Here is a 25,961-nt window from a genome sequence, read left to right as displayed (position 1 = left end):
TGCCCAGGTAAGTCCTGTCCACAAAAAGCAGGGCAAATCCAATCCGGCCAATTACTGCCCCATCAGTCTACTTTCAATCATCAGCAAAGTGATGGAAGGTGTCGTCGACAGTGCTATCAAGCGGCACTTACTTACCAATAACCTGCTCACCGATGCTCAGTTTGGGTTCCGCCAGGATCACTCGGCTCCAGACCTCATTACAGCCTTGGTCCAAACATGGACAAAAGAGCTGAATTCCAGAGGTGAGGTGAGAGTAACTGCCCTTAACATCAAGGCAGCATTTGACCGAGTGAGACACCAAGGAGCCCTAGTAAAACTGAAGTCAATGGGAATCAGGGGGAAAGCTCTCCAGTGGCTGGAGTCATACCTAGCACAACGGAAGATGGTAGTGGTTGTTGGAGGCTAATCATCTCAGCCCCAAGACATTGCTGCAGGAGTTCCTCAGGGCAGTGTCCTAGGCCCAACCATCTTCAGCTGCTTCATCAATGACCTTCCCTCCATCATAAGGTCAGAAATGGGGATGTTCGCTGATGATTGCACAGTGTTCAGTTCCATTCGCAACCCCTCAGATAATGAAGCAGTCCGTGCCCGCATGCAGCAAGATGTGGACAACATCCAGGCTTGGGCTGATAAGTGGCAAGTAACATTCATGCCAGACAAGTGCCAGGCAATGACCATCTCCAACAAGAGAGAGTCTAACCACCTCCCCTTGACATTTAATGGCATTACCATCGCCAAATCCCCCACCATCAACATCCTGGGGGTCACTTAACTGGACCAGCCATGTAAATACTGTGGCTACGAGAGCAGGTCAGAGGCTGGGTATTCTGCGGCGAGTGACTCACCTCCTGACTCCCCAAAGCCTTTCCACCATCTATAAGGCACAAGTCAGGAGTGTGATGGAATACTCTCCACTTGCCTGGATGAGTGCAGCTCCAACAACACTCAAGAAGCTCGACACCATCCAGGACAAAGCAGCCTGCTTGATTGGCACCCCATCCACCACCCTAAACATTCACTCCCTTCACCACCGGCGCACTGTGTACCATCCACAGGATGCACTGCAGCAACTTGCCAAGGCTTCTTCGACATCACCCCCCAAACCCGCGGCCTCTACCACCTAGAAGGACAAGGGCAGCAGGCACATGGGTACAACACCACCTGCACGTTCCCCTCCAAGTCACACACCAATCCCGACTTGGAAATATATTGCCGTTCCTTCATCGTCGCTGGGTCAAAATCCTGGAACTCCCTTCCTAACAGCACTGTGGAAGAACCTTCACCACACGGACTGCAGCAGTTCAAGAAGGCAGCTCACCACCACCTTCTCAAGACAATTAGGGACGGGCAATAAATGCGGGCCTCGCCAGCGACGCCCACATCCCATGAACGAATAAAAAAAAATAGAAAGAAAGAACTTGCATCTAAATAGAACCCTATCAGGTCTCTCAGAATGTCCCAAAGCACTTCTCATATTATGAGTTACTTTGAAGTGCAGTTACTTTTGTATGTAGATGAACACAGCTGCCATTTTGCATATAATGTGGAGATGCCGGTGATGGACTGGGGTTGACAATTGTAAACAATTTTACAACACCAAGTTATAGTCCAGCAATTTTATTTTAAATTCACAAGCTTTAGGAGGCTTCCTCCTTCCTCAGGTGAACGATGTCGAAATGAAATCCTCGAAATGAAATCGCATTTATAAATCACAGAACAATGCTTGGTGATTACAGACAGTTTTTTCAACTGCCCGTTGCCAAGGCAATCAGTGTGCAGACAGACAGGTATTACCTACAAGTTCTCTGAATATACAAATCACCAAAAAAAAAACAGAGATAGAGAGGTAGAAACATAGAAAAGACAGCAACTGACCCGTTATATTAAAAACAGATAACATTTGTTCGCTGGTGGGGTAACGTGTAGCGTGACATGAACCCAAGATCCCGGTTGAGGACGTCCTCATGGGTGCGGAACTTGGCTATCAATTTCTGCTCGACGATTTTGCGTTGTCGTGTGTCTCGAAGGCCGCCTTGGAGTACGCTTACCCGAAGGTCGGTGGCTGAATGTCCTTGACTGCTGAAGTGTTCCCCGACTGGGAGGGAACCCTCCTGTTTGGTGATTGTTGCGCGGTGTCCGTTCATCCGTTGTCGCAGCGTCTGCATGGTCTCGCCAATGTACCATGCTCTGGGGCATCCTTTCCTGCAACGTATGAGGTAGACAACGTTGGCCGAGTCACAGGAGTATGAACCATGCACCTGGTGGGTGGTGTCCTCTCGTGTGATGGTGGTATCTGTGTCGATGATCTGGCATGTCTTGCAGAGGTTACCGTGGCAGGGTTGTGTGGTGTCGTGGACGCTGTTCTCTTGAAAGCTAGGTAATTTGCTGCGAACGATGGTCTGTTTGAGGTTGGGTGGCTGTTTAAAGGCGAGTAGTGGAGGTGTGGGGATGGCCTTAGCGAGGTGTTCGTCGTCATTGATGACATGTTGAAGGCTGCGGAGAACATGGCGTAGTTTCTCCGCTCCGGGGAAGTACTGGACGACAAAGGGTACTCTGTTGGTTGCGTCCCGTGTTAGTCTCCTGAGGAGGTCTATGCGATTTTTCGCTGTGGCCCGTCGGAACTGTCAATCGATGAGTCGAGTGTCATATCCCGTTCTTACTAGGGCATCTTTCAGCGTCTGTAGGTGTCCATCGCGTTCCTCCTCGTCTGAGCAGACCCTGTGTATTCGCAGGGCCTGTCCATAGGGGATGGCCTCTTTGACGTGGTTAGGGTGGAAGCTGGAAAAGTGGAGCATCGTGAGGTTGTCCGTGGGCTTGCGGTAGAGTGAGGTGCTGAGGTGCCCGTCTTTGATGGAGATTCGTGTGTCCAAGAAAGAAACTGATTCTGAGGAGTAGTCCATGGTGCAGTCAAGGACATTCAGCCACCGACCTTCGGGTAAGCGTACTCCAAGGCGGCCTTCGAGACACACGACAACGCAAAATCGTCGAGCAGAAATTGATAGCCAAGTTCCGCACCCATGAGGACAGCCTCAACCGGGATCTTGGGTTCATGTCACGCTACACGTTACCCCACCAGCGAACAAATGTTATCTGTTTTTAATATAACGGGTCAGTTGCTGTCTTTTCTATGTTTCTACCTCTCTATCTCTGTTTTTTTTGTATTTTTTTTGGTGATTTGTATATTCAGAGAACTTGTAGGTAACACCTGTCTGTCTGCACACTGATTGCCTTGGCAACGGGCAGTTGAAAAAACTGTCTGTAATCACCAAGCATTGTTCTGTGATTTATAAATGCGATTTCATTTCGAGGATTTCATTTCCAACAACGTTCACCTGAGGAAGGAGGAAGCCTCCGAAAGCTTGTGAATTTAAAATAAAATTGCTGGACTATAACTTGGTGTTGTAAAATTGTTTACAATTTTGCATATAGCCAGATGCCACAAACAACAAGGAGAGGGATGACCAGTGAAACTATTTTTTGGTGATGTTGGTTGAAGAAAGAATTTTGGCCAGGACACCATAGGACTCCCTTATCTTTTTTTGAATAGCACCATGGGATCTTTAACATCCACCTGAACAGTAGATAGGGCTTCAGTTTAACATCTATGCCAAAGGACAGCAGCTCCAACAATGCAGTACTCGCTCAGTCCTGCAGTGTCAGCCTGGATAATGCACTAATGTCCTGGAACCCACAATTTTTTGACTTAGAAGTGAGAGTGTTAGCAACTGAGCTAAGCGGACAGTCATATTTACCTGTGTAGATTACTTAGCAGCTTGGTTTTGAAATTCTTAAGAATGGCGTTTCGTGTGTGTCGGACATCCATGTGACCAGAAAAATAAATCACTATGAAGGAAAAACAGAACTTGCATTTATATAGCACCTTTCATGACCACAGGACATCCCATAGCGTTTCACAGCCAATGAAGTACTTTTGAAGCGTACAGTTGCAATGTAGGAAACACAGCAGCCAATTTTGCGCACAGCAAGCTCCCACAAACAGTAATGAGATAAACGACCAGATAATCAGTTTTAATGATGTTGGTTGAGGGATAAATAATGGCTAAGACACCAGGCAGAACTCCCCTGCTCTTCTTTCAAATAGCACCATGGGATCTTTTATGTCCACCTGCGAGGGCAGAAGGGACCTTGGTTTTACGTCTCATCCGAAAGATGTATTGGCAGATAGGTGACCTGCCTCTTTGATCTATTAAATTATTATTGATCTATTTTGCTTCTCTCATTCTGCCATGGACAAACTTAGGAAAAGTACCCCCCCCAGACACACACACTCACTATCCTCCTTTCCCATGGTGGTGGGTGCTAAAATACAGAAGGCCACAAAAATTGACTGGGCAACAAGGACTTTTTTCCTTGATTTCTGTTTTTTTATGGCACAAATATATGTTAGGGCAGAGTGTAATATTGCTTTTGCATGGTTGGGATGGGAGGGGGCGGAATTGGTGGGTGCTAAAAATCGTGAAGTCACAACAATTGGGTAACAAGGATTTTTGTTCTCAATTGTTGTTTTCGTACAGTACAAATATATGTTAGGGCGGAATGTAATACTGTAGTTCTACCTCTATTTCATAACGCCAGCCCACGCCCTCTAACTGTGTCAAAACTTCAACCAGGGAGAATAAAAGGCGACTGCAGCTCTGAACACAGGCTGAGACGATAACATGCGATTTTAAAAAAATAATAGACAGCAGACCTAAAGTGTATTTGCTGTGTAATGTCAAATTTCACAGCTCTTTTGTTCTGAATCAGAACTGCTGGGCACAAAAAAATACCAGCGCCATTAGTAACATAAAAAAGTGACTAATGATCGTAAAAATAAATAAAGAGGACGAGATCCGAATGCAAGTGTCGAAATCGAAAAGTGACTGTCTCTTTAAATTCCCTGGCTGGATGTAGTTCCAGCCAATTGTAGAGAAGGTGTAGAATGCTGGGAATGCTGGGAATGTTAAGTCAAGCCTGGCTGGGATAAGCTGAATGGTGAAGGACTGAGGAGGGATTCCCGAGGTAAAAATTTTCTCTGAAGAACCGGTTCTTATTTTGTGCTCGTTTTTTTTTCTTTCAAGAGGATGACTGCATAGGGGGGGTTCAATGCGGCTATTGCCGGGTGCCTTTTAAGCAGCAGCAGCAAGCAGCAGCAGAGTCCTGGTGTCACATAGCTGGGTTTTGTTTTAACATTTTCAATTTGGCTTGTAGTGTGAGGAGACAGATGCAATGATTGGAGGTGAGCGACTGGCTTTAATTATTGCAGCTTCAAGGGAAGGCGAGAAATCTTTTGTAAATCAAGGCAACGGGAACGGGATATTTTGTGTTAAATACACATTAATCAACGTTAAGTGCGTATTTTTCTTCAACAGAAGGCCTCAAAATGCCATTTATATTAGATATATTGTGCATTGCTAAACCAAAATGAGTACAGCAAACGCCCATTGCCAGAATAAATGGCTGGACGTTACGGTGCCTTTTAATGTATTTGAGATCGTCATTACTATATCATTTTGTTTTTAAAAAACACATTTTCTTAAAAGTAACTAAGATTTAATCAACGTATTGATTTCTAGGCGGTTTCCTGGGCTCAGCCCTCTCCATCTACCACCGTGTTTGATGGGTCCGCGGAATCTGCTGCCTCTACCAAACCTGGTACTGGGGATGGTGGGGAATATTTTGATTGACGTTTCACAGACCATCCAGCAAGTCAAAAATTAAGAAATCCAGATTGTTTTGACCAATCGGCGAGGTCGGGGTTGGCTGATGTCAAGTTTGGCTGCAATCTCGATTTTGGGTGAGCCCTCTCTTTTAAATAAAAAGCAGTACGGACAGTATTGGCGTTAACCCATTGAAGGCTTTTTTTGGTAGCATTTATGGACTGTCATTTTCATGTAGTTTAATCGATCAAAGGTGCTTCATTTAAAAAAAAAATTGCCTTTAGATTTCTGGGATGTCAAAGCAAATATGTGAAGCTTTATAAAATACAGGCACCGTTTAATATTTTGCTGTGAAATTATTTACAAGTCTGTAAATTCTATTTTGATTAGCTCGTGCTTCCCTGACAAATGATTCTTAGGCAGGTGAATATCTTGTGATGCTACAAGAATGGCTGGCAGTCGTTGGGATCCTAGATGTTCATACTGCATCATTCATGAGAATCACTGATATTGGTTGCTTACAAATAATTCTAATTGTAATGTTTTAAAAATGTTATTTTCTTGATTTTTTAAATAGTCCACTGGTACTGGTGCATAACAGCATCTATTTTGCTTGTGAGACCTGATACATTATGGGCATACGAGACCCACAGCGTTAACATATGCCAAATAATGAAATGCTGCTAGCAATAGACCTCCTATGTGACACTAAAAACACTTGAATTATGGTTGTTTGCAGAGTTGGATTTGTATTCAGTTTTTTTTAAATTACTGGGATCTGAATTTGAATCTACTCCAGATGGGTAGGATGAAAATCTCTCTTTCCAATGGCTGTAAGGGCCTAAAATATGAGGTGGAACAATCCCATTCTAGTTCATAGGCATGAATCCACAACACAAAACATTCCATAATTTAGTGCTAATTGCCAGTCTGGCTCAGAGCTTGTAGAAGCTATGGGATGCCGGAGGTGGAAAGTCATGCTGGTGTGCAGTGGGGCTGTGTGCCATGCTGAGTAGAGGAAGCTGTGTGTTATATCTAATTTGTACTTATCTGATTTGGCTGCCAGCGGGTACAAAAAGTAGAAAATGTTCAACATCTCATCACTGCTAAACTAAACCTTGATAAGCTCAAAATTCACTTTTTTTCAAAAAAAATTAGACATTTATTTGCATAAAATCTACCACACAGCGCTACTGACATCTGTAACCAAGGCAACATCGTGTGCATTGCTGTCACAGCCCGACATATTGTTCCTGAAAATTGCAATGGTGAGTTCTCACTACTGACATGTAACTTGAACATTCTGTTTTTTTAGAACAAATGCTATACAGAAAAAAACATTCAGCCAGTAAAAAAAATAACTGCAGAAATATACAACACTGGAACATTTATGATATAACTCTGGCCCATAGAAACCTTCCAATTCAAATATAGCAATACCACTGAATGAAAACAAAACCATATAAAAATTGATCAAATGGCAAATCCACTAGCATTACCCACATACAAATAATAAATAATTGTGGATTAATACAGGTGATGCATAATCACAGTACCATGTAGATTTGTACATGTAACTTTTATTCCCACCACCAATCGAATTGGAATGTGTTGTCCAGGAGAGATGCTGAAAGGAAACTAAAGGCATTTTGCAAAGTGGAAGGGGAAAAATCCTTAAGGGTGAGTCATCCTTTGCTGATTACAAAGTGGCACAGATGAAAGCCTAGGAGCAGATTAGGTATTCTTCCTCTTGGGGAAATAATACATGATGCAGGGGCACTTAATGGGGGGTGGGGTAAGAAACAACAGCAAAAAAACGGCAGACTTAAATAGGAACCCTTCACACAGAGTTTGGATTGGCTTCTTATTTTTGATTTATTTAACAATGCCATGATGCCTAGGGTTTTGAGTGTTTGTAGCCATTTTTCCTATCCTAGTAAATATTTCTGTGCATCATTATAGGTGAACAGCTGCTCTTTGTATGGCTGGGGCCACAATAAGAAACTTACTTTACACAAATGCTGTAATCCTAATGGCTTCCCTCAACTAGCTGCGCTTGATATTCACCCTGCCAGAAGCATGGATGCTGTTCTCTTCCCTCTTATGCTTATCACTATTATGGTTCAGTATTGACTGATGAAGTGTTCACCCCACCAGTCAGCTCTCCTGCATCACATTGCCATTGTACATTGGTATCCATGATAAGTGCCCGTATACCCCACACACACAAAATAAAATGACACCACATATCAGATCTGGAAGCTGTATAGGAAATTGTTGGTTATAGATTTTACTCCCATAAGTGAGTTTAAATAAGTCTCTCAGTTGTGGAATTACATACAAAAACACTTTTCCCAAACACCAATGTGAAATTATTAACATTTCTGGCTTTGGGGTTTACTATTTCCTTTTTAAGGTTTTTTTCCTCTTTTTTTATCAAATGAATTATTTTATTCCCCTCTTCCATCCATTTCTTTCCCTCTGTTCCCCTTTGACAAGTTAACAGTTACTGCACTTCAAAGTAATTCGATATATGTGAAGTGCTTTTGAGACACTTCTGAGAGATGAGATAAGGTACTTTATAAATGCAAGTCTTTGTTTTCTTTATGATGCACCATTCTCAACCAAGAGTGTGGCAGTAATTTCCAATGCTACTAATAGAAGGTAAGGGTGGCATGAAGTAACTTGCCCACTGATGAGATATTCTTTTTACCTGCCCCTCTCATGGAGAAGCGTCTGACATCCATGTATTTCAGATGTGTGTTAATCAAAAATGGTAAGTTCAGGTTTTCCAGATGGATTAGTGGGTAAAAGCACAAAATGATTTGATACTAAGCCACAATGACAAATAAAGTTTCAGGGTTCATCTTGGGTCTGCCTGTACTAATTTAGTTAATCTTGGCTGGGTCAGTGATTGGGACACAACAATTGGTCACAGTATTTTTGATTAGAGAGGTAAAAAGTCAGCCAATTTTCCTAACCTATCAAGTATTTTGTGCTGGAAATATGTGGATGTGTACACTGGCTAAGGACAGGATTGGACACTGCTGTGATGCCCTCACATAGTTCAATTGTCTGCCAACAGTCACTGTCTAGGTTCATGCATGAAGAATGGTCATGCTACTGGATGAATGCCATTGCCTGTGGAAGTGCCAAATCCAGCATGAGTTACCACCTTCAGTGGAGGAGGGAGGGAAAATTAGAGGAAAAGAAGCCTTGCAAGACTGACGACAAATGATGTTCCAAAATCTTTTTAAGAACTGTTGTGAACTGGCTGAGATCAGTTGGCTTGCCACAGATCAGGGATTAAATCTAGGACCTTCCATATCTGTTTGACTCAGCAGCACACAGAGGATACATTTAACCACCTGTATGTTTGATATCTTGAAGCAAAACTTGCTCATTATGGCACAGCGACATTGATAATAAGAGTTGTAATCAGAACTTTTAATTTTGTATCAAGTGTTTCTCAACTGTAACAGCCCCTGCCCTTGCCCCCACCCCCACCCCCACCTAATGTGTGTCTCAATCTGCTCACCCACTCTCTCCGCACCCCCCCCCACCCCCACCAAGTGTTTTGCTACTGCTTTCTCTTGTTTGTGTTGCTAAGGGTATCTCTGCTAGTTCAGTGTGTATGGCCAGAGGAACCAGGCTGCATGTACTGAGCACATCAGTTTACTCTCACACCCAGCCAGCACCACTGTGTAAACCCTCACTAGGAGGATTGGATGAGGGCTCCATGGTGATTGGCTAAACTTTTTGTATCTTACTATTCCTCCCAGAGGTGGCTGGCTTCCACTAAATATTCCTTAGCAGTGTGGTTGCGATCAGATGCTTGCTGTGTAGGGAATCATTTCATGTACAAAGACAAATAAGATGTAAACAAAAATGTTTTTATAAATTAAAGGCACTTAATACACAAAACAAGTTTTTAAAAAAAAACAAGACTAAGGCTGCTATTAAAGCAGCTGAAAAGTTAATGGAAAAGAGGATTGTGGTCAACTGTGATAGTATTGGGAAAAGCTTTTAGGAACATTAGCAATAGGAGTAGGCCATTCAGCCCCTCAGGCCTAGTCCACCGTTCAATTAGATCATGGCTGATCTGCACCTCAACTCCATTTTCCCACCTTTGTTCCATATCCCTCGATAGCCTTACCTAGCAAAAATCTATCTATCTGTCTTGAAAACTCCTATTGTCCTAGCATCTACAACCTTTTTTGGGAAGAGAGTTTCAAATTTCTACTACTCTTTGTGTGGAAAAAGTGATTCCTGAATGGCCTAGCTCTAATTTCAAGATTATGTCCTCTTGTTCTTGATTCTCCTCACCAGAGGAAATGATTTCTCTGTCAAATATAAATTACCCTTAACAAACCCATGTTGGCTTTCTCTGATCAACTCATATTTGTTAAAGTGCTTAGTCGCTCTATCCCTAATGACAGTTTCTAGTAGCTTCCCCACAATTGACATTAACCTGACAGGCCTGTAGTTACCTGGTTTTTCTCTCCCACCCTTCTTAAATAATGGAGTGATATTAGCAAATTTCTTTCTATTTTTTTTCATTCGTTCATGGGATGTGGGCATCGCTGGCGAGGCCGGCATTTATTGCCCATCCTTAATTGCCCTCGAGAAGGTAGTGCTGAGCCGCCTTCTTGAACCGCTGCAGTCCGTGTGTTGACGGTTCTCCCACAGTGCTGTTAGGAAGGGAGTTCCAGGATTTTGACCCAGCGACAACGAAGGAACGGCGATATATTTCCAAGTCGGGATGGTGTGTGACTTGGAGGGGAACATGCAGGTGATGTTGTTCCCACGTGCCTGCTGCTCTTGTCCTTCTAGGTGGTAGAGGCCGTGGGATTGGGAGGTGCTGTCGAAGAAGCCTTGGCGAGTTGCTGCATTGCATCCTGTGGATGGTACACACTGCAGCCACAGTGCGCCGGTGGTGAAGGGAGTGAATGTTTAGTGTGGTGGATGGGGTGCCAATCAAGCGGGCTGCTTTGTCCTGGATGGTGTCGAGCTTTTTGAGTGTTGTTGGAGCTGCACTCATCCAAGCAAGTGGAGAGTATTCCATCACACTCCTGACTTGTGCCTTGTAGATGGTGGAAAGGCTTTGGGGAGTCAGGAGGTGAGTCAGCCTCTGACCTGCTCTTGTAGCCACAGTATTTATACAGCTGGTCCAGTTAAGTTTCTGGTCAATGGTGACCCCCAGGATGTTGATGGTGGGGGATTTGGCGATGGTAATGCCGTTGAATGTCAAGGGGAGGTGGTTAGACTCTCTGTTGTTGGAGATGGTCATTGTCTGGCACTTATCTGGCGCGAATGTTACTTGCCACTTATCAGCCCAAGCCTGGATATTGTCCAGGTCTTGCTGCATGCGGGCTCGGACTGCTTCAATATTTGAGGGGTTGCGAATGGAACTGAACAATGTGCAATCATCAGCGAACATTCCCATTTCTGACCTTATGATGGAGGGAAGGTCATTGGTGAAGCAGCTGAAGATGGTTGGGCCCAGAACACTGCCCTGAGGAACTCCTGCAGCAATGTCCTGGGGCCGAGATGATTGGCCTCCAACATCCACTACCATCTTCCTTTGTGCTAGGTATGACTCCAGCCTCTGGAGAGTTTTCCCCCTGATTCCCATTGACTTCAATTTTAATAGGGCTCCTTGGTGCCACACTCGGTCAAATGCTGCCTTGATGTCAAGGGCAGTCACTCTCACCTCACCTTTGGAATTCAGCTCTTTTGTCCATGTTTGGATCAAGGCTGTAATGAGGTCTGGAGCCGAGTGGTCCTGGCGGAACCCAAACTGAGCATCGGTGAGCAGGTTATTGGTGAGTAAGTGCCGCTTGATAGCACTGTCGACGACACCTTCCATCACTTTGCTGATGATTGAGAGTAGACTGATGGGGCGGTAATTGGCTGGATTGGATTTGTCCTGCTTTTTGTGGACAGGACATACCTGGGCAATTTTCCACATTGTCGGGTAGATGCCAGTGTGTAGCTGTACTGAAACAGTTTGGCTAGAGGCACAGCTAGTTCTGGAGCACAAGTCTTCAGCACGACAGCTGGGATGTTGTCTGGGCCCATAGCCTTTGCTGTATCCAGTGCACTCAGCCATTTCTTGATATCACGTGGAGTGAATCGAATTGGTTGAAGACTGGCTTCTGTGACGGTGAGGATATCGGGAGGAGGCCGAGATGGATCATCCACTCGGCACTTCTGGCTGAAGATGGTTGCAAACGCTTCAGCCTTGTATTTTGCACTCACGTGCTGGACTCCGCCATCATTGAGGATGGGGATGTTTGCAGAGCCTCCTCCTCCCGTTAGTTGTTTAATTGTCCACCACCATTCACGATTGGATGTGGCAGGACTGCAGAGCTTTGATCTGATCCGTTGGTTGTGGAATCGCTTAGCTCTGTCTATAGCATGTTGGTTCCGCTGTTTAGCATGCATGTAGTCCTGAGTTTGTAGCTTCACCAGGTTGACACCTTGAGACCTCACCTGGAGTACTATGTACAGTTTTGGTCTCCTTATCTAAGAAAGGATATGCTTGCCTTAGAGGTGGTGTAGCGAAGGTTCGCTAGATTGATTCCTGGGATGAGAGGGTTGTCCTATGAGGAGATATTGAGGAGAATGGATGTATACTCACTGGAGTGTAGAAGAATGAGAGGTGATCTCATTGAAACATATAAGATTCTGAGGAGGCTTGACAGGTGAGATTGACGTTATGCTGAGAGGTTGTTTACCCTGGCTGGAAAGTCAAGAACTGGGGGCATAGTCTCCGGATGAGGGGTCAGCCATTTAAGACAGAGATGTGGAGGAATTTCGTGACTCAGAGGGTTGTGAATCTTTGGAATTCTCTACGCCAGAGGGCTGTGAATGCTGAGTCATTGAATATGTTCAAGGTGGAGATCGAAAGATTTTTGGACTCAAGAGGAATCAAGGGATATGGGGATCTGGCGGGGAAGTGGAGATGAGGTCGAAGATCAGCCATGATCTTATTGAATGGCAGAGCAGGCTGAAGGGCCCGTGTGGCCTACTCCTGTTCCTATGATAGAATCATAGAAGTTTACAACATGGAAACAGGCCCTTCGGCCCAACATGTCCATGTCGCCCAGTTTATACCACTAAGCTAGTCCCAATTGCCTGCACTTGGCCCATATCCCTCTATACCCATCTTACCCATGTAACTGTCCAAATGCTTTTTAAAAGACAAAATTGTACCCGCCTCTACTACTGCCTCTGGCAGCTCGTTCCAGACACTCACCACCCTTTGAGTGAAAAAATTGCCCCTCTGGACCCTTTTGTATCTCTCCCCTCTCACCTTAAATCTGTGCCCCCTCGTTATAGACTCCCCTACCATTGGGAAAAGATTTTGACTATCTACCTTATCTATGCCCCTCATTATTTTATAGACTTCTATAAGATCACCCCTAAACCTCCTACTCTCCAGGGAAAAAAGTCTCAGTCTATCCAACCTCTCCCTATAAGTCAAACCATTAAGTCCCGGTAGCATCCTAGTAAATCTTTTCTGCACTCTTTCTAGTTTAATAATATCCTTTCTATAATAGGGTGACCAGAACTGTACACAGTATTCCAAGTGTGGCCTTACTAATGTCTTGTACAACTTCAACAAGACATCCCAACTCCTGTATTCAATGTTCTGACCAATGAAACCAAGCATGCTGAATGCCTTCTTCACCACCCTATCCATCTGTGACTCCACTTTCAAGGAGCTTTGAACCTGTACTCCTAGATCTCTTTGTTCTATAACTCTCCCCAACGCCCTACCATTAACGGAGTAGGTCCTGGCCCGATTCGATCTACCAAAATGCATCACCTCACATTTATCTAAATTAAACTCCATCTGCCATTCATTGGCCCACTGGCCCAATTTATCAAGATCCCGTTGCAATCCTAGATAACCTTCTTCACTGTCCACAATGCCACCAATCTCGGTGTCATCTGCAAACTTACTAACCATGCCTCCTAAATTCTCATCCAAATCATTAATATAAATAACAAATAACAGCGGACCCAGCACCGATCCCTGAGGCACACCGCTGGTCACAGGCCTCCAGTTTGAAAAACAACCCTCTACAACCACCCTCTGTCTTCTGTCGTCAAGCCAATTTTGTATCCAATTGGCTACCTCACCTTGGATCCCATGAGATTTAACCTTATGTAACAACCTACCATGCGGTACCTTGTCAAAGGCTTTGCTAAAGTCCATGTAGACCACGTCTACTGCACAGCCCTCATCGATCTTCTTGGTTACCCCTTCAGAAAACTCAATCAAATTCGTGAGACATGATTTTCCACTCACAAAACCATGCTGACTGTTCCTAATCAGTCCCTGCCTCTCCAAATGCCTGTAGATCCTGTCTCTCAGAATACCCTCTAACAACTTACCCACTACAGATGTCAGGCTCACCGGTCTGTAGTTCCCAGGCTTTTCCCTGCCGCCCTTCTTAAACAAAGGCACAACATTTGCTACCCTCCAATCTTCAGGCACCTCACCTGTAGCGGTGGATGATTCAAATATCTCTGCTAGGGAACCCGCAATTTCCTCCCTAACCTCCCATAACGTCCTGGGATACATTTCATCAGGTCCCGGAGATTTATCTACCTTGATGCGCGTTAAGACTTCCAGCACCTCCCTCTCTGTAATATGTACACTCCTCAAGACATCACTATTTATTTCCCCAAGTTCCCTAACATCCATGCCTTTCTCAACCGTAAATACCGATGTGAAATATTCATTTAGGATCTCACCCATCTCTTGTGGTTCCGCACATAGATGACCTTGTTGATCCTTAAGAGGCCCTACTCTCTCCCTCGTTACTCTTTTGCCCTTTATGTATTTGTAGAAGCTCTTTGGATTCTCCTTTGCCTTATCTGCCAAAGCAATCTCATGTCCCCTTTTTGCCCTCCTGATTTCTCTCTTAACTCTACTCCGGCAATCTCTATACTCTTCAAGAGATCCACTTGATCCCAGCTGCCTATGCATGTCATATGCCTCCTTCTTCTTTTTGACTAGGGCCACAATCTCCCGAGTCATCCAAGGTTCCCTACTTCTAACAGCCTTGCTCTTCACTTTATAAGGAATGTGCTTACCCTGAACCCTGGTTAACACACTTTTGAAAGCCTCCCACTTACCAGACGTCCCTTTGCCTGCCAACAGACTCTCCCAATCAACTTCTGAAAGTTCCTGTCTAATACCATCAAAATTGGCCTTTCCCCGATTTAGAATTTTAACTTTTGGGCCAGACCTATCATTCTCCATAGCTATCTTAAAACTAATGGAATTATGATCACTGGTCCCAAAGTGATCCCTCACTAACACTTCTGTCACCTGCCCTTCCTTATTTCCCAAGAGGAAGTCAAGTTTTGCCCCCTCTCTAGTCGGGCCATCCACATACTGAATGAGAAATTCCTCCTGAATACACTCAACAAATTTCTCTCCATCCAAGCCCCTAATGCTATGCTGTCCCAGTCAATGTTGGGAAAGTTAAAGTCCCCTACTATTACCACCCTATTTTTCTTGCAGCTGTCTGTAATCTCCTTACATATTTGCTCCTCAATTTCCCGTTGACTATTTGGGGGTCTGTAGTACAATCCTATCAAAGTGATCTCTCCCTTCTTATTTTTCAGTTCTACCCATATAGACTCCGTGGGCGAACCCTCGGATATATCCCCTCTCACGACTGCCGTGATGTTCTCCCTAATCAAGAACGCAACTCCCCCTCCTCTCTTACCTCCTGCTCTATCTTTCCTATAGCGTCTGTACCCTGGAACATTGAGCTGTCAGTCCTGCCCCTCCCTTAGCTATAACATCCCAGTCCCATGTACCCATCCATGCCCTGAGTTCATCTGCCTTGCCCATCAGACTTCTTGCATTGAAATAAATGCAGTTTAATCTAGACTTCCCTTGGTCTTTGCCCTGCTTTCTCAGACCATCTGTCCGGTCATGTTTTGTACACTCTCCCTTACTGCCTTTTGTTTCTGTCACCACTTTACTTCCCACTGACTTCCTGCATCGGTTCCCATCCCCCTGCCACATTAGTTTAAACCCTCCCCAACAGCACTAGCAAACACTCCCCCTAGGACATTGGTTCCAGTCCTGCCCAGATGCAGACCGTCCAATTTGTACTGGTCCCACCTCCCCCAGAACCGGTTCCAATGGCCCAGGAATTTGAATCCCTCCCTCTTGCACAATCTCTCAAGCCACGTATTCATCCTAGCTATCCTGTCATTCCTACTCTGACTAGCCCGTGGCACTGGTAGCAATCCTGAGATTACTACCTTTGAGGTCCTACTTTTTAGTTTATCTCCTAACTCCCTAAATTCAGCTTGTAGGACCTCATCCCGTTTTTTACCTATATCGTTGGCACCTATATGCACCACGACAACTGGCTGTTCACCCTCCCCCTCCAGAATGTCCTGGAGCCGCTCCGAGACATCCCTGACCCTTGCACCAGGGAGGCAACATACCATCCTGGAGTCTCGGTTGCGTCCGCAGAAACGCCTGTCTATTCCCCTTACAATCGAGTCCCCTATCACTATAGCTCTCCCACTCTTTTTCCTGCCCTCCTGTGCAGCAGAGCCAGCCACGGTGCCATGAACCTGGCCGCTGTCACCTTCCCCTGGTGAGCCATCTCCCCCAACAGTATCCAAAATGGTATACCTGTTTGAGAGGGGGATGGCCACAGGGGACCCCTGCACTACCTGCCTGCACCTCTTACTCTGCCTGGTGGTCACCCATTCACTTCCTGCCTGTACACCCTTTACCTGCGGTGTGACCAACTCGCTAAACGTGCTATCCACGAGTTTCTCTGCATTGCGGATGCTCCGCAGTGAATCCACCCGCAGCTCCAGCTCCGCGATACGATCGGTCAGTAGCTGCAGGTGGACACACTTCCTGCACACATGGTCGGCAGGGACACTGTTAGTGTCCATGACTTCCCACATCTTGCAGGAGGGGTATATCACGGGTGCGAGGTCTGCTGCCATGACTTGCCTTAGCTTAGTTACCCCTATAAATTACGTTGAAATTAGAAAATGTTAACTATACTAGGGACCTAGGTTCACTTAAAAAAAAAAACACTACCTGCTATAAAACCTGCAGACCTTCCCTTTCTTATTACTTTACTTGCAGTAAAATGGTAGAAATACTCACCTGAACCTACTCACCAATCAGCTGCCTCCCCTGTGCCGCGTCACTTTCTGACTGGTGACGTCACCCCGAACTCTGCCGCTGGTCTCAGAGTCTCACTTTCTCCGCGCTGTTTATATCCCCGCTCTGGTCTCGCTCTTTCCCGCCGCTCACCGACTGAACTCTCGCTTTCTCCGCGCTGTTTATATCCCCGCTCTGGTCTCGCTCTCTCCCGCCGCTCACCGACTGAACTCTCGCTCTCTCCGCGCTGTTTATATCCCCGCTCTGGTCTCGCTCTTTCCCGCCGCTCACCAACTGAACTCTCGCTTTCTCCATGCTGTTTATATCCCCGCTCTGGTCTCGCTCTTTCCCGCCACTCACCGACTGAACTCTCGCTTTCTCCGCGCTGTTTATATCCCCGCTCTGGTCTCGCTCTCTCCCGCCGCTCACCGACTGAACTCTCGCTCTCTCCGCGCTGTTTATATCCCCGCTCTGGTCTCGCTCTTTCCCGCCGCTCACCAACTGAACTCTCACTTTCTCCGCGCTGTTTATATCCCCGCTCTGGTCTCGCTCTTTCCCGCCGCTCACCGACTGAACTCTCGCTTTCTCCGCGCTGTTTATATCCCCGCTCTGGTCTCGCTCTCTCCCGCCGCTCACCGACTGAACTCTCGCTCTCTCCGCGCTGTTTATATCCCCGCTCTGGTCTCGCTCTTTCCCGCCGCTCACCAACTGAACTCTCGCTTTCTCCATGCTGTTTATATCCCCGCTCTGGTCTCGCTCTTTCCCGCCACTCACCGACTGAACTCTCGCTTTCTCCGCGCTGTTTATATCCCCGCTCTGGTCTCGCTGTTTCCCGCCACTCACCGACTGAACTCTCGCTTTCTCCACGCTGTTTATATCCCCGCTCTGGTCTCGCTCTTTCCCGCCGCTCACCGACTGAACTCTCGCTCTCTCCACGCTGTTTATATCCCCGCTCTGGTCTCGCTCTTTCCCACCGCTCACCGACTGAACTCTCGCTTTCTCCGCGCTGTTTATATCCCCGCTCTGGTCTCGCTCTTTCCCGCCGCTCACCGACTGAACTCTCGCTTTCTCCACGCTGTTTATATCCCCGCTCTGGTCTCGCTCTTTCCCGCCGCTCACCGACTGAACTCTCGCTTTCTCCGCGCTGTTTATATCCCCGCTCTGGTCTCGCTCTCTCCCGCCGCTCACCGACTGAACTCTCGCTCTCTCCACGCTGTTTATATCCCCGCTCTGGTCTCGCTCTTTCCCGCTGCTCACCGACTGAACTTTCGCCTTCTCCGCGCTGTTTATATCCCCGCTCTGGTCTCGCTCTTTCCCGCCGCTCACCGACTGAACTCTCGCTTTCTCCGCGCTGTTTATATCCCCGCTCTGGTCTCGCTCTTTCCCGCCGCTCACCGACTCCTTGTGCCTTATGTCCCAGTCCGCTGCATTACCATTTTTCTTGGCATTTGTGTAAGCAATTTCTTTTAGTTTTATACTCTGTCTTACCTTGTGTTAACCAATTACTCAAATGGTTGCTTGATTGTACAAGTGGAACTTTTGCTCTTTGGGATTATTTTAAAGCTATGTGAAGAGTCTGTCCATCATGAAGAAGCTATGTTGGTAATATGTCGGTAATACATCTCGGTACTCTGTGCTGCAGCATTCTGGAGCATTCTTGAAGCATGGGCAGGGAGTTGCAATTTTGGGGGGAGAACTTTATATAAAATTAAGACTTTGGCTATGCCTGTGGTTAACTGTTTTGATAAGCCAGCATGACTAAATTTTACTTCTGAGTTGAAAGCGCATTGGAACACATCATGGATGCTTTCAAAGTAATTTTTTAAAAAAGAAAGTCGTATAATAAATAAAATGAAGGAAGAAAACAAATCAGTGCTGCAGATGATTGACTAATCAGAATTTTCTGAAAGAATTAATTTCCAACATGGGAAAACCTTCATATTTTTTTGATTAGTCCTAATTATATGCTGATGTCTGTAAAATACCGTATGCAACAAAGCCGGTTTGTATTTCAAATCACTGAAATACTTTCAAGCTTTACGGTAGTTATGTGACCATAGAATTAAACAGTAGTTTCACTTGTAACGGTGGTTCCAGTGATCATTGACTGTTTTGAAAGACCATCATAGTTCATTTATAGCTGTGGCGTATGTGCGTTCTTGATCTTTAATACTCTAAAAGAACTGGCAGAATTGGGCATTTTCCATGATACCCTTTGTTGGTTGTTCTGTATGAGTATTAGTTTTTGGCTGCACAGATAAGCTATATCATGAGTGAAACTTGAAAGAGGAATAATTTGTGTTTTGTGGCTTTTGTGTTTCAGAATAGTATGGAACCTGATTTGTATAATGGCCTGTAGAATATTGCAACTCTGATGTGCTACTGGGATTTTTTTTCCCCAGTTGGAACATAGACCTTCAAAACCAGTTTTCACAGGGCTTCTGAGTTATGAGTATGTTGCTTTTGTGAAATGCTAATAATCAACAATAATGTACAATCACTAATGTGGTGCATTATGTTACGTAGCCAAAACAAATTGCTGTTTTCATTAGTGAAAGTTTGAAACTATTTTTATGCAGAAATAAAATGCTTCCATTACTTTTGTGCAACCCACTGGCACTGAATGGAATACTATTTGCATGTTCAGAGAATGCTAGTAGAAATATTGGAGCAATTTAGCTAAGATTGAATGGGGGAGGTGAGATGCTTAAGCACACGTGTAGAAGATATTTCTAATTCACTTACGCATGCATCATCTGAGCCTGATGGATATTCCGCACCTATGAAAAAATACCATAATTCAAGTATCTTCGCTTTGTCGTCACCCTCCAAGTGCAATTTCAAATATTTACATCTGATCTGTAGATAACTCTTGGCATTTTTTTTGCTTTGTAACGTATATCCTACTCACTGGTGTAAAGTTTTTCAAAATCTTAATAACTCCTGCATTTATTTAAGGTGTAGTACTGACTGTTCTAAATTATATTATCATCATACCACCATTGTTCATTTTTCATTTGTGTGAAATGTATATCCTTTGAAACTGGTATACTCTTAAGTCTTCACCATAGCTTTTATTTTTGAGCATTCCTGCAAATCTTCCTATTTTTTTTTAAAAAGACTTCCGATCACACCGGGATAGATTTCCAAATATGGTAGCCATTATTGCAATATTTCTCAAGCCAATGCATTGAAATGTGATATTTTACTGCCCAGCCACTGTTGCCAACACTTACTCCCTCTTGCTCATTCAGGGAGAGTTGGGGACAGAGGCTGAACACTGAAATATCATTTTCAGTTGCCTAATCTTGGAAGTGTGATGATGGCTCCCACTGCGACATTTTAAGTTATGGCTAAATAGTTGAATCTGTATTAAATCAACCAGGGACTGTTTCAATTGTGGTGAGACTGTCTTCAATCTCTTGTCGCAATATATGGTGGAATGTTGGATTCCAAACATTCACATAGTCCTTTTATGTGCCACTTCAGCATACTAATTTGTCGCTTCTTTAGAAAATCCCTCATTCTTGTATTCAAATTGATACCAAAAGACCAGTGCAATGCCTGATTCTTAATTAATTTCTTTTTCAAATTAAAGTTGCAAAAAAAAAATGGAATAGGGTTAGAATAGAATCACAGTCATTTATGGCATAGAAGGAGGCCATTCAGCCCATCGTGTCTGTGCCGACCAAAAAAGAGCCATCCAGCCTAATCCCACTTTCCAGCTCTTGGTCCGTTGCCTTAGAATCATAGAAGGTTACAGCACGGAAGGGGCCATTCGGGCCATCGAGTCTGCGCTGGCTCTATGCACGAGCAATCCAGTTAGTCTCACTACCCCGCCCTATCCCTGTAGCCCTACACATTTTTTCGTTTGAAGTACTTGTCCGATTCCCTTTTGAAGGCCATGACTGAATCTGCCTCCACCACTCCCTCAGGCAGTGCATTCCAGATCCTAACCACTCGCTGTGTAAAAAAGTTTTTCCTCATGTCACCTTTGGTTCTTTTGCCAATCACCTTAAATCTATGTCCTCTGGTCCTTGACCCTGCCGCCGATGGGAACAGTTTCTCTCTATCTACTCTGTCTAGACCCTTCATGATTTTGAATACCTCGATCAAATCTCCTTGCAACCTTCTCTGTTCCATGGAGAACAATCCCAGCTTCTCCATTCTATCCACGTAATTTAAGTCCCTCATCCCTGGAATCGTTCCAGTAAATCTCCTCTGCACCCTCTCTAAGGCCTTCACATCCTTCCTAAAGTGCGGTGCCCAGAACTGGACACAATACTCCAGTTGTGGCCGAACCAGTGTTTTATAAAGGTTCATCATGACTTCCTTGCTTTTGTACTCTGTCTCTATTTATAAAGCCCAGGACCGCGTATGCTTTTTTTAATGGCTTTCTCAACCTGCCCTGCCACCTTCAACGATTTATGCACATATACCCCCAGATCCCTCCTCTTCCACCCCTTTTAGAATTGTGCCCTCTAGTTTATATTGCCTGTCCTAATTTTTCCTACCGAAATGCATCACCTCGCATTTTTCTGCGTTAAATTTCATCTGCCACGTGTCTGCCCATGCCACCAGAGTGTCTATATCCTCTTGAAGTCACTATCCTCCTCACTGTTTACTACCCTTCCAAGTTTTGTGTCATCTGCAAATTTTGAAATTGTGCCCTGTACTCCCAAGTCCAAGTCATTAATTTATATCAAGAAAAGCCGTGGTCCCAGCACCGACTCCTGGGGAACACTACTGCACACCTCCCTCCAGTCCAAAAAACAACCGTTCACCACCACTTCCTATCATTTAGCCAATTCTGTATCCATGTTGCTATTGTCCCCCTTTATTCCATGGGCTGCCATCTTAATAGCAAGCCTACCATGTGGCACTTTATCAAATGCGTTTTGAAAATCCATATACACCACATCAACTGCATTGCCCTCATCTACCCTCTCTGTTACCTTATCAAAAAACTCTATCAAGTTGGTTAAACACTATTTGCCTTTAATAAATCTGTGCTGGCTTTCCCTAATCAATCCACCCTCGTCCAAGTGACTGTTAATTCTGTCCCGGATTATCATTTCCAAAAGTTTCCCCACCACCGAGGTTAAACTGACTGGCCTATAGTTGGTGGGTTTATCTTTACACCCTTTTTTGAACAAGGGTGTAACATTTGCAATTCTCCAGTCCTCTGGCACAAGGTCAGGCTAGGATGTATGGCCCAACTAAGAGTTCTATATACAAATGCACGGAGTATAAGGAAGAAATTAAATGAACTACAGGTTCAAATTCAAATTGGAGGGTATGACATGATAGCTATCACTGAGACATGGTTGCAGGATGGTCAGGATTGGGAACTAAATATACCGGGTTATAAGGTCTACAGGAGAGACAGGGAAAATGGAAGAGGGGGAGGAGTAGCCTTAATGATTAGAGATGAAATCACTTCAATGATATTCAGGAGGATATAACGAGAGGTAAGCAGCTAACAGAGACCTTATGGGTTGAGTTGAGAAATAGGAAAGGATCTAAGACTATAGTGGGAATTGTGTATAGGACACCTGGCAGCAGCTCTGAAGTGCTAGATTGTATAAATGCAGAGATTAGACAAGCATGTAAGAAAGGCATAGTGGTCTTAATGGGGGACTTGAACCTTCACATAGATTGGGAAAAGCAGACTAGCAACTGTCAGAAAGGTAGTCAATTTCTTGTGTCCGGGATAGTTTTCGACAGCAGTATGTCCTAGAGGCAACAAGGGGGCAAGCCATACTAGATTTAGTAATGAGTAATGAACCAGATTTAGTTAACGGCTTAACTGCGCGTGAACATCTATCCAATAGTGATCATAACATGATCGAGTTCAATGTAGTGTTTGAAAGGAAAAATAGTGAATCAGCTGCTAAGATTCTAGACTTGGGTAAGGCCGACTTCAAAGGGATGATGTGGAGATGCCGGTGATGGACTGGGGTTGACAATTGTAAACAATTTTACAACACCAAGTTATAGTCCAGCAATTTTATTTGAAATTCTATTAAAATTGCCTTTAACAATTTCAAATAAAATTGCTGGACTATAACTTGGTGTTGTAAAATTGTTTACAATTGTCAAAGGGATGCGACAGAGACTGTCCACCGTAAACTGGGCAAATCTGTTAATGGGTAAAACGACTGATGATCAGTGGGAAATGTTTAAAGAAACATTTAACGTGATACAGAATCGGTTTATACCCCTGAGGGGCAAGAACTCTAGTTGCCAAAAAAAACAGCCATGGACAACTAAAGAGGTAAGGGACAGTATAAGACATAAGGAAAGGGCATACAAAAAGGCAAAAAATGGCACAGATCCTGGCGAATGGGAAAGATACAAAGATCAACAAAGGGTCACAAAACAGATAGTAAGAGCTACAAAAAGAGAGTATGAAAAGAAACTTGCACGGGATATCAAAACCAATACGAAGAACTTTTATAGTTCCATTAGGAAAAAGAGGGTGGTCAGGAGCAGTGTTGGCCCCTTAAAAACTGAAAGTGGGGATATTGTCATTGACAATGGGGAAATGGCGGACATGTTGAACAATTACTTTGCGTCAGTATTTACAATAGAAAAAGAGGATAGCATGCCGGAAATCCCAAGAAAACTAATATTGAATTGGGGACAGGGACTCGATAAAATTAATATAAGTAAAGCAACAGTAATGAAGAAAATAATAGCACTAAAGAGTGACAAATTGCACATGTCACTTTGCTTTTTAAGAAAGGAGAGGGAAACCAGGGAATTATAGACCAGTTAGCCTAACATCTGTTGTGGGGAAAATGCTGGAGTCTATAATTAAGGATAGGATGACTGAACACCTTGAGAATTTTCAGTTAATCAGAGAGAGCCAGCATGGATTTGTGAAAGGCCTGACAAACCTGATTGAATTTTTTGAAGAGGTGACTAAAGTAGTGGACAGGGGAATGTCAATGGATGTTATTTATATGGACTTCCAGAAGGCATTTGATAAGGTCCCACATAAGAGACTGTTAGTTAAGATAGAAGCCCATGGAATCGAGGGAAAAGTACGGACTTGGTTAGGAAGTTGGCTGAGCGAAAGGTGACAGAGAGTCGGGATAATGGGTAGGTACTCACATTGGCAGGATGTGACTAGTGGAGTCCCGCAGGGATCTGTCTTGGGGCCTCAATTATTCACAATATTTATTAACGACTTGGATGAAGGCATAGAAAGTTTCATATCTAAGTTTGCCAATGACACAAAGATTGGTGGCATTGTAATCAGTGTAGATGAAAACATAAAATTACAAAGGGATATTGATAGATTAGATGAATGGGCAAAACTGTGGCAAATGGAATTCAATGTAGACAAATGTGAGGTCATCCACTTTGGATCAAAAAAGGATAGAACAGGGTACTTTCTAAATGGTAAAAAGTCCAAAGGGACTTAGGGGTTCAGGTACATCGATCATTGAAGTGTCATGAACAGGTGCAGAAAATAATCAATAAGGCTAATGGAATGCTGGCCTTTATAGAGTAGACTAGAGTACAAGTGGGCAGAAGTTATGCTGCAGCTATACAAAACCCTGGTTAGACCGCACCTGGAGTACTGTGAGCAGTTCTGGGCACCGCACCTTTGGAAGGACGCATTGGCCTTGGAGGGAGTGCAGCATAGGTTTACTAGAATGATACCCGGACTTCAAGGGTTAAGTTACGAGGAGAGATTACACAAATTGGGGTTGTATTCTCTGGAGTTTCAAAGGTTAAGGGGTGATCTGATCGAAGTTTATAAGATATTAAGGGGAACGGATAGGGTGGATAGAGAGAAACTATTTCCGCTGGTTGGGGATTCTCGGAGTCGGGGGCACAGTCTAAAAATTAGAGCCAGACCTTTCAGGAGCGAGATTAGAAAACATTTCTACACACAAAGGGTGGTAGAAGTTTGGAACTCTCTTCCGCAAACGGCAATTGATACTAGCTCAATTGCTAAATTTAAATCTGAGATAGCTTTTTGGCAATCAAAGGTATTAAGGGATATGGGCCAAAGGCGAGTATATGGAGTTAGATCACAGATCAGCCTTGATCTTATCAAATGGCGGAGCAGGCACGAGGGGCTGAATGGCCTACTCCTGTTCCTATGTTCCTACCACTCCCGTATCCAAGGATGTCTGGTAAATTATGGCCAGTACCTCCGCAATTTCCCCCCTTTCATCCCTCAGCATCCTAGGGTGCATCCCGTCCGGACCAGAGGAGGTTGAGGGGAGATTTAATTGAGGTGTATAAAATTATGAGGGGCCTAGCAGAGTGGTCAATAACCAGGGGGCATAGATTTAAAGTAATTGGTAGAAGGAATAGAGGGGAGCCGAGGAAAAGTGTTTTCACCCAGAGGGTGGTAGCGGTCTGGAACTCACTGCCTGGAAGGGTGGTAGAGTCAGAAACCCTCATCGCATTTAAAAAAAGGTGCTTGGTTGTGCACTTGAAGTGCCGCAACCTACAAGGCTGACATCCACTAAGATCTGGCCCGAGTAAATTGGAATCATAGATTGGCAGGCAAAACTGTAATTGAACAGTGGGCTGCCTTTGAAAGGTGATTCGGTACAGACATGGTACATTCCAGCGAGGGAGAAAGGTAGGGCAACTAAAGCCAGAGCTCCCTGGATGACAAAGAAGATAGTGAGCAAAATGAAATAGAAAAAAAGGGACGTACAACAGATGTCAGGTTGATAACACGAATGAGAACCAGGCAGAATACAGAAAGTTCAGAGGGGAAGTGAAAAAGGAAATAAAAGTGGCAAAGAGAGAGTATGAGAATAGACTGGCGGCCAACATAAAAAGGAATCCAAAAGTCTTCTACAGACGTGTTTACAGTAAACGGGTAGCAAGAGGAGAGGTAGGGCCGATTAGGGACCATAAAGGAGATCTGCTCATGGAGGCAGTGGGCATGGCTGAGGTATTAAATGCGTACTTTGCTTTTGTCTTTACCAAGGAAGAAGATGATGCCAGAGTCTCAGTAAAGGAAGATGTAGTTGAGATACTGGATGGGCTAAAAATTGAAAGAGGTACTAGAAAGGCTAGCTGTCCTTTACCGAGACTCTGGCATCATCTTCTTCCTTGGTAAAGACAGAAGCAAAGTACTCATTTAGTACCTC

The 25,961-nt window shown here is 44.5% G+C and overlaps 1 protein-coding gene across 4 annotated transcripts in view; it reads left to right on the top strand.

Moving 5' to 3' along the window:
• The first annotated feature begins 4,961 nt into the window (after positions 1–4,961).
• LOC137334185 (ERC protein 2) overlaps positions 4,962–25,961 on the top strand; it is a 631,578-nt gene continuing 610,578 nt past the window's right edge. For all 4 annotated transcript variants that reach the window (XM_067998749.1, XM_067998748.1, XM_067998751.1 and 1 more), the window contains exons 1-2: positions 4,962–5,022; positions 5,577–5,797. The gene's annotated coding sequence lies outside the window, so the exon portion shown is untranslated. The remainder of the gene's footprint in view (positions 5,023–5,576; positions 5,798–25,961) is intronic.

This window comes from Heptranchias perlo, chromosome 17 (genome assembly GCF_035084215.1).
Source record: "Heptranchias perlo isolate sHepPer1 chromosome 17, sHepPer1.hap1, whole genome shotgun sequence".
Lineage (NCBI taxonomy): Eukaryota > Metazoa > Chordata > Chondrichthyes > Hexanchiformes > Hexanchidae > Heptranchias > Heptranchias perlo.
This window is presented reverse-complemented; position numbering and strand designations above follow the sequence as displayed.